The sequence below is a fragment of the Podarcis bocagei genome (assembly GCF_964188305.1).
Source record: "Podarcis bocagei genome assembly, chromosome: 7".
Classification (NCBI taxonomy): domain Eukaryota; kingdom Metazoa; phylum Chordata; class Lepidosauria; order Squamata; family Lacertidae; genus Podarcis; species Podarcis bocagei.
Genome location: NC_138132.1, coordinates 53,803,515 through 53,819,646, shown reverse-complemented (window position 1 = coordinate 53,819,646; position 16,132 = coordinate 53,803,515). Strand labels below are relative to the sequence as shown.

General features: G+C 40.6%; 1 long non-coding RNA gene across 1 annotated transcript; it reads left to right on the top strand.

The window, feature by feature from the left end:
* Window positions 1-405: 405 nt before the first annotated feature.
* On the top strand, window positions 406-2,531 carry LOC308590946. Its single transcript, XR_014009959.1, has 3 exons — window positions 406-797; window positions 2,139-2,376; window positions 2,429-2,531. It is a non-coding gene; the product is annotated as an uncharacterized lncRNA (long non-coding RNA).
* Window positions 2,532-16,132: the final 13,601 nt, after the last annotated feature.

Below are 16,132 nucleotides of genomic sequence, written 5' to 3'. Positions count from 1 at the left end.
ACAGTTAATTCCCTAGCTCTGCAAACAGTTTCCACCTCATTGCATTCCTCTGGGGCCTTCTGTGGTTCTTTAGACTACAGCTTGACTTGTTGGGGACATGATGTTGTTTTCTTTATAAGCGGTGGGGGAGAACCCTCCCTGTTGCAAACATAAACCTACCATTATTTTGCAAGGGTTACTAAAGATGTCAAAAAATGGAACAGGGTTTTCCCCCTCCCAAGAGCTGCTTGTCTGGTGGGTAAGGAGACAGAGAGGCTTTGGAATATACCTTTGCACCAAGACTGTGGTTTCTTTGCCTGTTTCTGTGTATTTTACGCAGCTGGAAATGCTGGAACAAATGGATTTGCTCCTGGTTTTCCAAGAGACATTCCTGCAAAATTGGTTTGTCACATACTGTTGGGGGCTGGTTCTTGAGCAGGGATGGGAAACCTGTGACCAAAATAGAGAATTTGCATTTGGGACTTTTTACTTCAGAGAAATGGCAAGTAAGTGATGACATTATAGAAGTTTATTAAATTAGGCATCAAGTGGAGAAAAAGTGGAGAAAAAAAAGCTTTTCTTCCTCCTTCTAGAACTTGTGGAAATCCAGTGAAACTGAACGTTGGAAGAGTCAAGACAGGTAAAAGAAAGGACTTCTTCACGTAGTGCACAGTTAAACTATGGAACTCACTCCCACTGGAGGCAGTGAAGTCTATGAACTCTGATGGCCTTAAAAGAGGATTTAAACAGATTCGTTGAAGTAAGGGCTATCAATCACTGCTAGCCATGATTTCTATGCTCTATTTCCAAGATTGGAGGTAATTGTGTGTGTTTGTGTGTGTGTACACACAAACACTAACCATGGTGCCATACAACCTGGCCACCCCTCAATGTCTTGCAAATTCAGATGCCCCACCTCCTTACTTTTGCCCCATGCTTTCTAGGCACAGGCCTGCACTCTTCCGGACTGTGTCTGAGCATTACTTTTGGGGTTGCCCCCCCCCACTGCTTTCCCCAGGAAAACCTGATCTTTAGTGCTGAATTGGACCAAATGGCAATTCGGATTTCCCATGGATTATTTGATCCAATTTAGTGGTAAAGAGTGGGTTTTCACTGGAGGCAGGGAGTGCAAGGCAAAAAACAAAAACAAAACCTGCTCAGATACAGACCTGGAAAGCAGAGACCTGTGCCTAGAAATGTGGAGCAAAAGTACGTGTGGATGTGGCCTTAATTTCCCCTTCTGCTGCTTTCTCAGCAACCTTTTCTTTCCCAATATGTTTTTGCCCTATCTGGGCATTTAGCAAGAGGTACACCCAAGAAACGCGGGTGGTGCTGTGGGTTAAACCACAGAGCCTAGGACTTGCCAATCAGAAGGTCGGCGGTTTGAATCCCCGCGAGGGGGTAAGCTCCCGTTGCTCAGTCCCTGCTCCTGCCAACCTAGCAGTTCGAAAGCACGTCAAAGTGCAAGTAGATAAATAGATACCGCTCTGGCGGGAAGGTAAACGGTGTTTCCGTGTGCTGCTCTGGTTCGCCAGAAGCAGCTTAGTCATGCTGGCCACATGACCCAGAAGCTGTACGCTGGCTCCCTCGGCCAATAAAGCGAGATTAGCACCGCAACCCCAGAGTCGGTCACAACTGGACCTAATGGTCAGGGGTCCCTTTACCTTTTACCTTGCACCCAAGAAAAACTACCCAAGGGAAGGCTTAACCCTCCCCCTCCTCCCTTAATCTGTACTTGTGGTCTGTATTTCAGACTATTTTATACTTTAGGCGTTGTTTTCACTAGACACCAGTTAGATACGTCAGTTTGAAGCAGTGTATTATTGCTGTTTTTAGTTGTGGCTCCCATCTGCGTAACTCTCTTCCTGGTGAGATCTACCGGGTGCTTCATTGACCTCTTTTTCAGCACCAGATAAAAACATGGCCTTTTCCCCCAAGACTGAGCTGATTCTGTTCTATTGTTAGTTTACTGCCAAAGTTTCCTATGGCTGTTGGGGGGGTGTTTCTCATATGTTGTATGAAAATCTTAATGTTCCATATAATGTTCCATTAATGTTCCATTTTCTTTTTTCTATGGTTCATTTGTGGTTGGTATTTTTAAATGTAAGTCACTTGTTTAGGTTAGAAATGACTAATAAGTTTATTATTCTATCTTCCAGAGAGGAAACTCTGATCTAACATAGCGTTCTCCTCTCCCCTCAATGGCCAGCCAGATGCCTTCAGAAAGGGACCGGCAATGCATTGAACCAACACACCTGTCCTCTTGTTGCTCCCCAGTAGCTGATATTTGGGGGTATACTTCCTCTGAACATGGAAGTACTATAGAACCAACATGAGCCTAATAACCACATGAGCCCTACAAATGCTGAAGACATGGATCCAAATTTGGAAAGGTGGGTGGAAGGGGAGCAGTATTCATATTGTGCCTCCAGAGAGAAACCTCCTGTAGAAATTTGAACTGATGATAAAACCTTTCACAGGAGCCTGACACATCACATTCTGAGGGCCTCCACAGTTTAATCCAGAAGTTTGGGAAACACCAAAGTAGTGGCCTAATGGCTGCAGTTTTGTGTTATGTCCATCAGAGGGAGGCAGTCTCTAGGAAATTGATGAGCATGTCGGTGGTGTTTAAAACCACGAATGTGTTTTCTTGTTGCATGCAAGCAAAGCAATTTTTTTACCCTCACTGTAAGAAGCCAGCTTGTAAAAGACTGACATGTGTCAGAATTTTAGTGCATTTTCCCCTAATCAACACAATTTTATTGACTGCTTTCACTAATACATGCATTTATATGCAAACTTTACCCTAAAATATCAATTTTTGTACACATTGCTCTGCTGTAGAACTGCATTGCAAAATTCAGAAAAGTGTGAACTTTGAAGGATGGCTGTGTTTTGGTTCACATATTGTTTCAGAAAACATGAATTGGGCAAGTTTGCCTTTAAATGCAAACTGAATTGAATTTTTCCCCTGTTGGTGTATTGGAATATAACTAGATAAATGAACCAAATTATTAGATCCTGTGTTAGTGTTACAAATCTAGAAGCTGCTGCACCAGCGAAAAACGGTTGTAGAATTATATGATAGTCTGTACAAGATGATGGCAACAGCATTTTAATTTTTTTTAACCACCAACTCTGGTTTTGAGTTCATGGTCATACAGCTCTGTGAACTTTTTTTGCTGATGCAGCGGCTTCTAGGCTGAGCAACTGCACACATTTCCAAGAAGCGTTGTGCAATAATAACTTATTTATTTTTCTTTCATAAAATTTATATACAACTTGATTGTGTAAAAAAAAAAAAACCACCCCAGAAATAACCCTGAAAGTGGTTACAAAAAGAATAAAACAATGAAATTATTAAAAAAAGGAACTCCTTTTTCACTTCTTAACGGCAGCCAGGGCAGCTGTAGCAAGATTTTGGAAAACCTTTAGTTTGGCTAATTTAGATTATTGGTCTGGCAGATAGCATTGGTTGAGAAAATTTCTCATAAATTTAACTTTTCTAGGTGTTTTTTTTAAATAAAAAAGACCAGTTCTCTGCAACATGGTTTGATTTCATCTCATTTACAAACAAAGAGACACACAGACACAAGTTCCCTGCAGCTTATACTAAAATATGGACTGCATAAACCATAGTAAGCAAGGCTTCTTATTTTATTTTATTTTTATTCTTACTTCATCTTTATTTTAAAGTGAACAGAATGCCAAAGCACAGGAGACAATGTAATTATTTGAAACACCATTTATTTAACAAAACAGTGCACTGTTTATGTACTTACTTCCAAATACATCTAAATACCTGCTCATATATTGAAGATTCTGCTATAACTCAATGATGTGGTTATAAATAGATTTGCTTTTCTTTCCTTTTTTCTCCTCTGTAAGTTTTTTCTTCTCTCTGTTATTCTAAAGTTCAGTATAAACTAGATTAAAAACAATTTGAACTATTCAAAAATAATTAAAATCAAGGATAAACTAAAAACCAGATTAAAACACAAGTCAACATTCTACATGTCTGGATAGGTTTGCCTAAACAAAAATGTCTTTAGCAGACACTGAAAAGAGTACAGTGAAGTTATGCAGCACCTATATAGCTTTTTCTTTTAAATTATATAGCTTCTTATATTTTTTCTATTTTTCTTTTCAAATACAATTAAACAACACTTTAATCATCATTTTCTTAATAAACAAGATTTTTGTATTTAGTCATCAGACTACCACAAGCAAGAGTTTAGCAAAGGGAACGACATACAGTATCTGCATAAAGTAACATGAGGTAACTTCTGTAGAAATTACTTCAGGCCCAGATAAAACTATATACAACATAAACCTAAAATTCTGAATTTTACTGGAAGATTACAACATTCCCCTTTTAGAAATCTTTTCCTTATTTTGATAGAAGTCACAATAAAAAAAGCAAAATGAATTTATTCAAAACCTGAATGAACTCTGAAAAACCTAAATAAATAATAGCACAAACTTCAAATAAACAAGAACATAAACATGAGCAACACCATAAAAATGACAATTAATAATTTCCCCCATTATGTGGGTGTTCATTGCAAAATTTCAGACAAATTTCCCAAAGAATCTGCTCTGAATGATATAGACTTTAGAGTGATTTTTTCAGAGCTTGTTTTGAACACATTGAGTGTTGGATCCTGCCTAAGTTGGGGTATATTCGTATTAGTAGTTTGAAACACAACATGGTCCTATCATAGGAGTGGAGTGCGTATTCACCTGATGTACATTAACTTTTTGGTTTCCCCACCCCTGGAACTCCTATTCATTTTTGTCATCTGCGCCTCCATGACAAATGTTAGAGTATCTTAAGATTAACACTTACTCCACATTCAGTTTTCTGATCAGATTGAAGCTGGCTTTTTTGTTTGTTTATAGCATTTGTACGCCATTTTTGAATCAAATCGACTCCCAGAGTCGATTTGATTCCTGTCCACAGACTTTTCATCTTAAAAAAACCTAATACAGCCCACAAGAAAAAAGGGGCAGGGAGGGAAGACAGAGGAAATCAAACTCAGGCTACAATTCTTAAACAGCTGGAGAAAAAACACCTCAAACATCTGTATTTGTCAAGAAACTCTCATTTTCAACCACAGGATCAATAGGAGTTGTGGCTGATACTGTGAATTTGCAGCTTCAAAAAGTGGGAGCACAAATGATTAGAGTAAGTGCTAGTGTATACATACACCTAGTTGAACTTAGCTCCCACTGAAGGCAACGTAAAGTGAAGTCATGACTTATTTCACTAAAAGAGATGTTAGATTATATTAATTTGGACTGAGGGCCAGCCCTACCATTGGGCAAACTTATATGGGGGAAGGCAGTTCTTTAACAAATTCCCTTTTCATAGATAGTAATACAGAATTAGTGATGGGCAAATCTGTCAATTTTAAGTTCTGCCTGTTTCTCATTTTTCCAATGTTAAGTCTGGTTCTCCACATTTCTGCATGTGTGTGTGTTTATAAAGTCCTCACAGAAATTCATGTGAGTGAACAAATTGTTAACAGGAAGACATATAGACATCCCACAAGCAAATCTGGATGAACGCTCAATGTTGTATAACCTCCCCACAAACAAATCAGAATGAATGCTCAGTAAAGTCTGGCTACAGTCTAACCTCTGCATACGTTTTCTGCAAGCCAAGCAGGAGGAATGCTTAATAAACACATCGTCCAGAGGAGCCATGAAACCCTGGAAAGGTGCTGCCCATCAGCATGGACAATGCAATGCTAGGTGGGACCAATGGTCTGACTCAGTATAAGGAAGCCTCTTATACATTCCTAGATATATATTCCTTAAGCGCAATGAACCAACACACAAGCCCTGTATTTCGGATTTTCTATGTTGTATTTTAATGTCTTAAGTGGCTCAAATATTAGATTTCCCCACCAGGAAAATGTGGGGTGGGGGGATTAGCATGTGTTAATTAAAGAATTAAGCTGAATATTTAAGGAAGTCAGAAAACCCTGAAGCCTGGAAATCGCACTGTCAGTATAATGCCCTGATTTACAGGAAAAGGCTGTGTTTCTGTTTTCGACTTACCATTTGCTAATGCCCCAATCCTAAATATACACATGAAAGTAAATGCCAATCGAGATCCCTAGAACCTTATTTCAAATAAATCAGCAGAAGCAAGATGTTAATAGTATGTCCCATATATCTCTACTCAAAAGTATTTCCCCTGAAGTTCCATGAAGCTTGTTCCCAGGCAGGGATAGGGGAGAAATTCTATTTAGTTTGCATTTAAAGGTGAACTGACCTAATTCACACTTTCAGAAACACAGCCATCTTTTGGAAGTGGCACTCTTCTGAATTTTGCAGCGCACTTCTCCTGCTAAGGAATGTGAACCAAATTGCAAATGCTAAGGCAACATCTGCACGAAAATGCATATGTTAGTGAAAATAACATAGCAAAATGCCTTGAATTAAGATTATCCTGGGGGGGGGGGGGGCGGAAATGTGTATTAGTTAAAATTGCATGCAAAACATTAAATAAGGAGAAATCTGCACCCAAATGCTGGTGAATTTTCACAAGGGCTTTTTTAAAAAGCAGCAAAGCAATATGGAAATGTGGAGAATGGAATTTAAGGTTGGGGAAAAATGAGACAATGAGAGAAAATGAAATGGACAGACTTCCAAGTGAATGATTATAGGATTGCAGCCTAGTGGTTTGCATGGGCTCAATCCCGGATTGCCCTGCAATGGTTTGGTTGCTTGTCAGGAGCCCACACTCAGGCAAGGGGCCAGCTGCCAAGAGCCCGTCCCAGACCTGCTTCTCCCATTTCACCACTGCAACCTGCTTGTTCGGCTGCCTCTCACTCTGTAGTGTAGTATGGAAACATAGCCTCTGGCCCTAGAGCCTATGGACCTGGCAGTGCTCAACTGAATTCAAAGTCAATATATCATTTGGGGAAGGGTTGTAACTCAGTGGCAGAGCACCTGCTTCGCATGCAGAAGGTCTTAGGTTCAATCCTCAGCATCTCCAGATAACACTGGAAGAAATGTCACCTGCCTAAAATCTTGGAAGGAGCCACTGCCAGTCAGTGCGGACAATACAGAATTAGATGTACCAATGGTCTGCCTCACTATAAGACAGCTTCATATGCTCTTATGTTTCAACACAGAACTTTTAATGCAACTCAAATTAGTGTATTTAGTTAGAGTCAGTGGGCTAACACCATATTAACCGTAACAGGGATTACATGCATCACATTTCCACATAAATTGAGAAAGATGATTGTTACATAACAAAAAGCAGGAGAGAGTCTCCTCCTCAGTGTGGTTAGAGGTTCTTGCAGTCTTCTGGTTTTGAAGCACAGCATCTCTCAGAAAGAGGAAATGGTTTGGAGACAATTTATAAAGTATCTCAAAATAAATTAAAGCAGACAGGGGTCAAGTTCTCAGCAAGGTGGTCAGCCAGAAACTGATTTGCATTATTTTACCCTATAGGTGGGCAGCACCTAGAGCTGATAACACCTCCGTGCCAGAAATAAACAAATAAATAAATATCCCATCACACAGAGAACTGTGTTCACTTTCAGATGGCCCATTTAATTACCATTAATCCTGGGTTTTTTGCACAGCTATTTGCAAGGAGCTGAGACAATGTTGGCTCTTAATTGTGCGTCCATTCTAATTGGATTGAGGGAGGTTAGACAATGTTACGTTGTCAAGCAAGTGTCCGTCCCATGCTTTCCAGTGCATTTTCACATCACTTTCCTTATCACAAAAAAAGAAAAATAAGAAGCCCAGGTGCTTTGGGAAGTGTGTTTCTTGTGCAAGACTTGAATGATGCCACGTGAATCTAGCCAGTATGTAACTGAGTCCCACCTGAAGACAGAGACAGTTTGGAAGCATCCTGTATGTCAGAAATGCTCTACTATACCATTTCCTCTGGCATCTAAGTTTCTTCATGAAAGGATTTGAATTTTATTTTTTGTATGAAAGAGCTTTCTGCCAGTTGAGTCAACCACCTAGGATGTTCTTCACAGATGATAGTCCTTTGCTTGAAGCTGTCCTCTATTGAAAGTTTGAAGGGGCTTCCCACTGGGCAGCAGTCTGAGCAGGTCGTCTGGGTGCTGCTCTAGAAAATCTGCTCATTGAGCATTCATCCTGATTTATTTGCACAAACCTTATGCAGAAGTTACATTATATCTGGTCTTTTTTTAGCATTTGCTCTGATTTCTTTGCCTTCATCCTGATTTGTTTGCATCTATATATACAATCATTCATTCATCTCCTACTTTTCATGACTACAGAAAGTCCATTTCTTGAAACAGACAAAAGTGGATTTGTTACACTAGAACAATAGGGCGCATTTACCTCCTCTAATTTCACATAGCTCAATTTCCAGTATGCTCTTGATTCCCTCCCGCAAAATACTGAGAGTCTGGAGGCAGGCTAGATCAGAAAGGCTTTTCTTATGAACAGCATCTACTTTCCCAGACAGCCAAAACTGGCCAATAGGGGAAGCGACCATCAGCCTGTCGAGCAAAAAGCATCAGCAGCGAAAATCGTTTTCACAGCCCAGCTCTTTCTAGTCTGTTCATGCAAATGAAGGGAGAGCAAGTGCATCCGGCAAAAAGACCCCTTGTAAACACAAACACAATTTTTCCTAAACGAGAGAAATGAGGCCGCCGCCACAATGACCTGTGAAAAAAAACTCCACTCCTTTTAGCTCAGCATTTGCATGGGTGCATGATGCGCCCTGCCCTCTTCTTGCTCCTTTGATGTGCTTCTAATTATGTTTGTTGTAGTAGTAGTAGTTTAATTAAAATGCTGCTTGCATGCCCAAATGGCTTCCAAGTGGCTTACAACTATGTTGTTGTTTAGTCGTTTAGTCGTGTCTGACTCTTCGTGACCCCATGGACCAGAGCACGCCAGGCACTCCTGTCTTCCACTGCCTCCCCCAGTTTGGTCAAACTCATGTTCATAGCATCGAGAACACTATCCAGCCATCTCGTCCTCTGTCGTCCCCTTCTCCTTGTGCCCTCCATCTTTCCCAACATCAGGGTCTTTTCCAGGGAGTCGCCTCTTCTCATGAGGTGGCCAAAGTATTGGAGCCTCAGCTTCACGATCTGTCCTTCCAGTGAGCACTCAGGGCTGATTTCTTTAAGAATGGATAGGTTGAATCTTCTTGCAGTCCATGGGACTCTCAAGAGTCTCCTCCAGCACCATAATTCAAAAGCATCAATTCTTCAGCGATCAGCCTTCTTTATGGTCCAGCTCTCACCTCCATACATCACTACTGGGAAAACCATGGCTTTAACTATACGGACCTTTGTTGGCAAGGTGATGTCTCTGCTTACAACTATAAAAGCAACACATAATTAAAACACACAATAACACTACCATTGGGCACTAATAATGTGTAATTAAAATATGCATGACAGTTAAAAAGAAAAACAGTTAAAGCAATAACATCAGAAGTTATCTTCCGTACTATCGAACTGTTCAGTATTATTGGATTGTTGATTAGGCAGGTAAGGGATGGGAAGCCCTTTTTACCAAGAAAAGAAAATGTAATCTTGTTACTAGAAATGGGACCTGCAACACAAGGTTGCAGCCTGTCATGCCCCTGTCCCAGGTTCCACAAAGTGCTCTATTCCTGGATACTCCAGTCCATTTCCCCTCCCCACTGCTGTTTTCTGTTCCGACCCCATACATCAGTCAGCATTCATACTTGGTCCTCATTCTTGGATGACCCTTTGGCAACCTTCTGGTTTCACCTAAGCAAACTGATACCTCTCTCTTGGGCATGAAGGATGCAACTTTGGCTCCATAACAATTTGAAAGGAAGGTCTGTCACGGGTAGAGCATGTGCTGCACATGTAGAAAGTCCCTGATTCAATCCCCAGCATCTCCAGGTAGGAAAATTCCAACAAGGATGAAAGCAGGAGTGGAAATCACTGGTGCTCACTTATTCGTCCCATATCCAGAAAGGAAATACTTCCAGCAGATACAATTGATATTCAGTGTTGTTGTTGTTGCTTTCAGTCTGCAAACAATAACATAATGACAATGTTGCTACATAATGCAGTTGATTACATAACCTGTTATGTAAATTACATAATCTTGCCACAGCCAACAGTGAGATGAATAATGTTGATTTTGACAGAAGGCAAACTGCAGCTGAACAAAAACAGTGCAGCATGCAGCAAATACATCAACACAGTATGGACAAAATATGCTATTAAACTCATAACAAGAATTGAATTAAAAGGGTTTGAAATAGTAAAGTAACCCATTGCGCTATTTTAAATTAACCAGACAGGTGGCTAATAATACTTATTCTTTGAGCATCATTTATCTCTAAGGCAACCAGTTTATGACAAGCCTTCATGTTATAAGCACCTTTATTGCAATTTTTCAATGGTAGTTTAAGGTATAAATTACAGAGGTATAAATCTGGGCTTCCAACAAATCATCTTATTTGAGGTGAGGGTATAGAACAGAGTTCCTGAATCAAGTGCAGCTTTGATGCAGCTGGAAACAAGAATGTGAGGTCAAAAAGTATTTGAGTGGCAATGGGCAAAACCACATTTATTTTAATTCACACATTGAAGATGTCAGTTGGCAGAAGACTTTCCACTGCCTTTAACTAATCACAGAGAAACTGGGATCTTCTGATTCTAAATAAGTATTCATGGGAGGGAATGTATTAATTTTCATATTGAAATGGGGAAGTTTATTACTTTTCATATTTAAAAAAAGCAACAAATATTTAATTTTTTAAAAATCATGTTTCAGAGAATGAATGGAGTAAGTTGAAAGATGCAGTTCACCTTTCCTGTAAAGCAGTTCTAGACCTAGTTCTTAGAAGTGTTTTTTAAATAAATAAGTGAAAACAATGCAATATTTTGGGGAAAATATAACTATAAATATACAATACATATATATGCATATGCATGATTTTAAATAAATATAATTTAAACAAAATCTATGAGGGGGGAGAGAGAAGTGTTATGTAACCCAACTCATTTTAAGAAACTTATTAAGAGTTCAACAAGATGTCAACCATTGATTTCACTAAGGTAAATATTCCAATGAATGTAACCCATTTTGACTAAAAGTGTCTTTTCTACAAGAGGAATGTGTCAAATTCAAAAATATTTATTTGGCATCATTAGGCTGTCTCTTAATTAACTATTCAGACAATGTGGTTTTTAACTAAGAACTAAAAAGTTCTGGTGGAAATTTCCATGTGCCAATTGATTACAATAATCAGTCCGAGAAACTTAGAAAAGTTTGTGTACTGAGAAAGCGAACCATTTCTGAACAACTCTGCCTTTGGCCCAGTTCTGGGCCAACAAGTAGTTTGTACCCACCATCACCACACACAGGTGTCAGGGTTCAGTTTGCATGTGTATTATTAAGTGACTTCAGTCCTCATTTCTCGTCCTCAGTATTCAGTAAGTTTACATTTCAAAAAGCAAATGAGGGAGTTTTAAATGGTATGAACCTGTGGTAAAAGATGATCGAGCATGAGGGTTTTCTCCATTCAAAAGGACGTGCCTATCCCTAATAATGTTAGTCTTGAGGCAGGTCACATCCGCACCATATATTTAAATGACTTTTAACTTACATTTAAATCACACAGATTCCCTTAAGAATCCTGGGAATTGTAGTTTGTCAAGGTTGCTGGGGATTGCAGCTCTGTGAGGGGGAAACTACAGTTCTCGGGATTCTTTTGGGGGAAATCCTGTACTTTAAACGTGTTCTGTGTTATGGATACGATCCTGTATTCAATTAGTTGCACCCAATTAATCTATATTCAGAGTAGATCCCTTGAAATTAATTAATTATAGACCACCTTTCTCCCTGAAACCTATCTGTAGGATTTTACGGCTTCTGGAACTGGTGTGTGTGTGTGTGTTTCTCTGCATCCGTAACTGTGTATGTGTTTATGGACTGCTGTATGGACCCAAAGGTCTACACCTTGTGCAGGATCCAGAAAAACTAAGAAGGCCACACTGTGAAAAAGAGAGAGAGAAACGGCAGATGTGGGGCCAGTTTGGCTTAAGACACCAGAATACCAACTGCTACCATTCATTTTCTTGTAAAGGTTACTCTGATTCTCTTACATTGATGTGTGGTTACATTACATTTCCTTTTCTGGGAGGGAAGGCCTGAGAGAGGGGGGCTAATTGCACAATGTCAGAATAATACACACACACACACACACACACACACACCCTTCATCTGTTTCTCTCGCACTTTTTCTCCCTCCTTCCTTCCTTCTCTCCCCTCCCCCCTGCCCATACTTTCTCTCAACGGTAAAAGATCCAGGCCAGGGGGAGAAGCTCCATGCTCAAACAGGGAGGAGGCATGTGTGTGTTGTGGGCTGGGGCCCTTTTATAATTTTTAGAGAAGTTGGGCTCATCCCAAGTTCCTCTCCCACAGATTGTTCCTGTTGTTCTCATGGCCATGGCCTGCGTCTCGTGATTCTTCCACAAGTGTGTGACCTGAATTCAGCTCACCCCATGCTCTGTCCATCTTGTGAGAAAAAGAGGAAGGGATCTGAACTTCAGCCTTTAACCAAAAACCACCTGGACCAGGTTCAAGGCACAGCGTGGGAGCTCTCGGATCCAAGCATAAGAGCATGGGTAGGCAAAATAAGGCCTGGGGGTCGGATCCGGCTCAATTGCCTTCTAAATCCAGCCCGCGGACGGACCGGGAATCAGCATGTTTTTACAGGAACAGAATGTGTCCTTTTATTTAAAATGCATCTCTAGGTTATTTGTGGAGCCTGCCTGGTGTTTTTACATGAGTAGAATGTGTGCTTTTATTTAAAATGTACCTCTGGGTTATTTGTGGAGCATAGGAATTCATTTTTAAAAAATTCAAAATATAGTCTGCCCCCCCCCAAGGTCTGAGGGACAGTGGACCGGCCCCCTGCTGAAAAAGTTTGCTGACCCATGCATAAGAGAATACTCCCCTCCTGCGGCTTCCAGCAACAGGTATTCAGAAGTATTGCTGCCTCTGACTATGGAGGCAGACCATAGCCACCATGGCCTGTAGCCGTTGATAGCTCCCTCTTCCATGAAACTGCCTAAACCTCTTTTAAAGCCATCTAAGTTGGTGCTCACCACTGCTTCCTGTGGGAGTGAGTTCCATAGTTTAACTATGAACTGCATGAAGAAGTACTGGAACACACTCCTTATTTCAAGACACAACCATACCTTGAACAAAGGCTACAGCTCAGTGGTAGAAAATCTGCTTTGCATGCAGAAGGTTGCAGGTTCAATCCTAGCATATCCAGATACAGCTGGGAATGTCTCCTGCCTGAAAACCTGAAGAGTTGCTTCTGACCAGTGTGGGCAATACTGAGCTAGATGAACCAGTGCCTGGCACGGTCTAAGACACATTTCTATGTTTCTTTGCATACAAGGCTAAATATTATTATTTGCCCTTAATTGTCTGTGGATTGCATTAAATGAGTTATTTTAATTCCTTTTCTGGTGCACATCCTTTTCTACCAAGGTGTCTTCTTTCATAATATCCCCACAAACGGTCATAAAGTATTTTAAGCTCTTTATTTCAAGGACTGCATAACTTAAAAAAAAACAAAAAACAAAACACCCATCCTTCCTTTTTTGCAAAGTGTGATTCTCTATGACACTCACGCTAATAACATCCATCAATCACTTTCAGAGTTCAAACATGCCGCAGGATTGCAGTGTTCGCCACAGGGATCATTACTGAGCAGTACAGAGATATTCGGTTTCTATGCAGCTAAATCATACGCCGAGTAAAGCCACTGACATCAATATACTTAAGCAACTTCCCATGGCCATCTGGTCAGCCACTGTGAGAACAGAGTGCTGGACTAGATAAGCCGCCTTTGGCCTGAACCAGCCAGACCCATCTTTTGTTCTCCCTTCAACACCTGCTGAAAACATTTTTGTGTAGCCAACCCTACTCAGATATGGCATGCATTTTAATCTCTTTCTACATATTGCTGATTTTACTTACCATTCAAATGTTTTCAAATACTTTATTTAATCTATGGTTTTAACATTGTTGTTGTTTTGTTTTATTACAATCAAGCAGTGTCTAATTCTTGTACAATAAAATAAATAAAGGGGTGGAATTCAACACAGTGCTAAGTAGGAGATGCGCATGGGGGGGAAATGAGGTCCGCTCGCACCGGTGAAACTTCCCCCTCTCTTTCCACCCCTGCACCCCCTAAGACTTTTCTGGGTTTCCCCCCAAAGCACCAGAGCATATTTAGGGGCTCCAGTGGGAGGAAAGGGGAGGAAAGTCCCATTGTCTGAGCAGACCTCATTCTGCACATGCAACAGCATAGTTGAATTCTGCCCAGTGCTTTTAAATGTGCTGGGTGGTATTCAAGCCAATCCTATACACACTGAAGTTAATAGGCATGACTGACTTAAGTTCATTCATTTCAATGAGTCTACACCAGGGTAGGACTTAGTGGACTACAAGCCATTGCTTCAATGAGTCTGCTGTGAGAACAACAATTGGATGTAGATCTTTGCCGTCAGCCTTTGTTGGGAACGATGCTCAGAAACAATAATCAAAAGAACCACAAAGGAAATTTAGGTACTCTGCCCTTTCAAGCAGAACCACGCCTGGGTTGCCCCCACCTTGTCACACTTCTGTCTGCTGCTTCCTGCTGTCACCTTAATTAAATGATAACCAGCTATTTCCCAAGGGGTTGATCTGGGTGGGGTTCCCCCCCTTCTCAGTTTTATAAACAGGAGATATTTCTACACTGCACAAATTTTGAGCGACAGCATGTTCATCGCATTCATTTTAAAACCTTGGGCATTCAAGTACTTGTGCTAAAGTTTTGAATCAGCATTTGGGACTTTTTAGCTAGAAACAAAAAGTATAGCATGATGTCTGATGTAGAGAAATTGGATTAAGAGCAGGGATAGGCAAATATGTCCATTTTGGTTTCTCATTTTTCCAGTCTCATGCCCAGTTGTCCATAGTCCCACACTGGGTTGCATTTTCATTTTGTTAAAAAAAATCCACAATATCATCAGCATTTTAGTATACATGCATTTGTGAAAGCTATTTTTCCTTAATATGGTGCATTTCCATGTGTTATTTTCATGTATGGGTGCATTTTTATGAGATGCACATTATTTGGGTGAAAAGCTGCATCAAGAGATCTGCAGATGTGTGAGTTTTGAAGGGTAGCTGTGTTTCAGTTCACACATTGGTTCAGTAAGTGTGAATTGGCTAGATCACCTTAAAATACAAACTGAACCTAATTTCTCCCCTATTCCTAATCAACAAACTTTCCCCCATCTCTTCTAACAATCAAGGTCATCCAGTCCAATAAAACTGACTGGAAGAAGATTGAAGTAAAAATAAAATCCTTAACAAAACATATAGGGCCAGCTTCAACTACCTCATTCTGCTAGTGGAAGGCAACAAAAGCAGTCTCCCTAATGCAGTGGGGCTCCCCAAAGCCCCCCCATGCACCCAACATTATAAATGAGCCTATATATGAATCATTCCCAACATTATAAATGAGCCTCTTATACATGCACCTTAAGTATGTATACAAATTCATTGAGGGGTGTGAACAGTGCTTTTTCCCCAGGGGGTACTCAAGAGTACACAGTACCAGCACCTCTTTTATTTGTTGTTAAAAAGTGTGGCACTTACTGTAACAATTGCATGGTGAGTACCAGCACCTAGTTTTCTAGAAAAAAAAGCACTGGGTGTGAGTTTGCTTTTGCTGGGTAATCTATTTCATATTATGTCTAATTTGAGACAAACATACTCTTCTCATCAACACAAAGAAGCCTTTCTCTTTTCTTATCTTTCACATTTGTCAGAGTTGAAAGTCCTGTTCACAATAATATGTTGTGGAGAACCATAGGAGCCAACTCTGAGAGGGCGTGGTCCCTTCGACCCCTGCCCAATAAAATATTTGAGGGGGCTGGTCACGCTTTCTGGGACGGATGGGAGCTGGAGTCCCAGGAACATCTGGAGGGTACCATGTTGGGGGAGCCTGATCTAGACTGCAGTTCTGAGGGGGAAACAGCAGCAGCTGGCTATTGACATCGTGCCCTCCTTGCACACTTTCTGGAAGCTTCAGGTGGTTGGTCCCAGTCAGAAACAGGATGCTGGACTAGCTGGGCCTTTG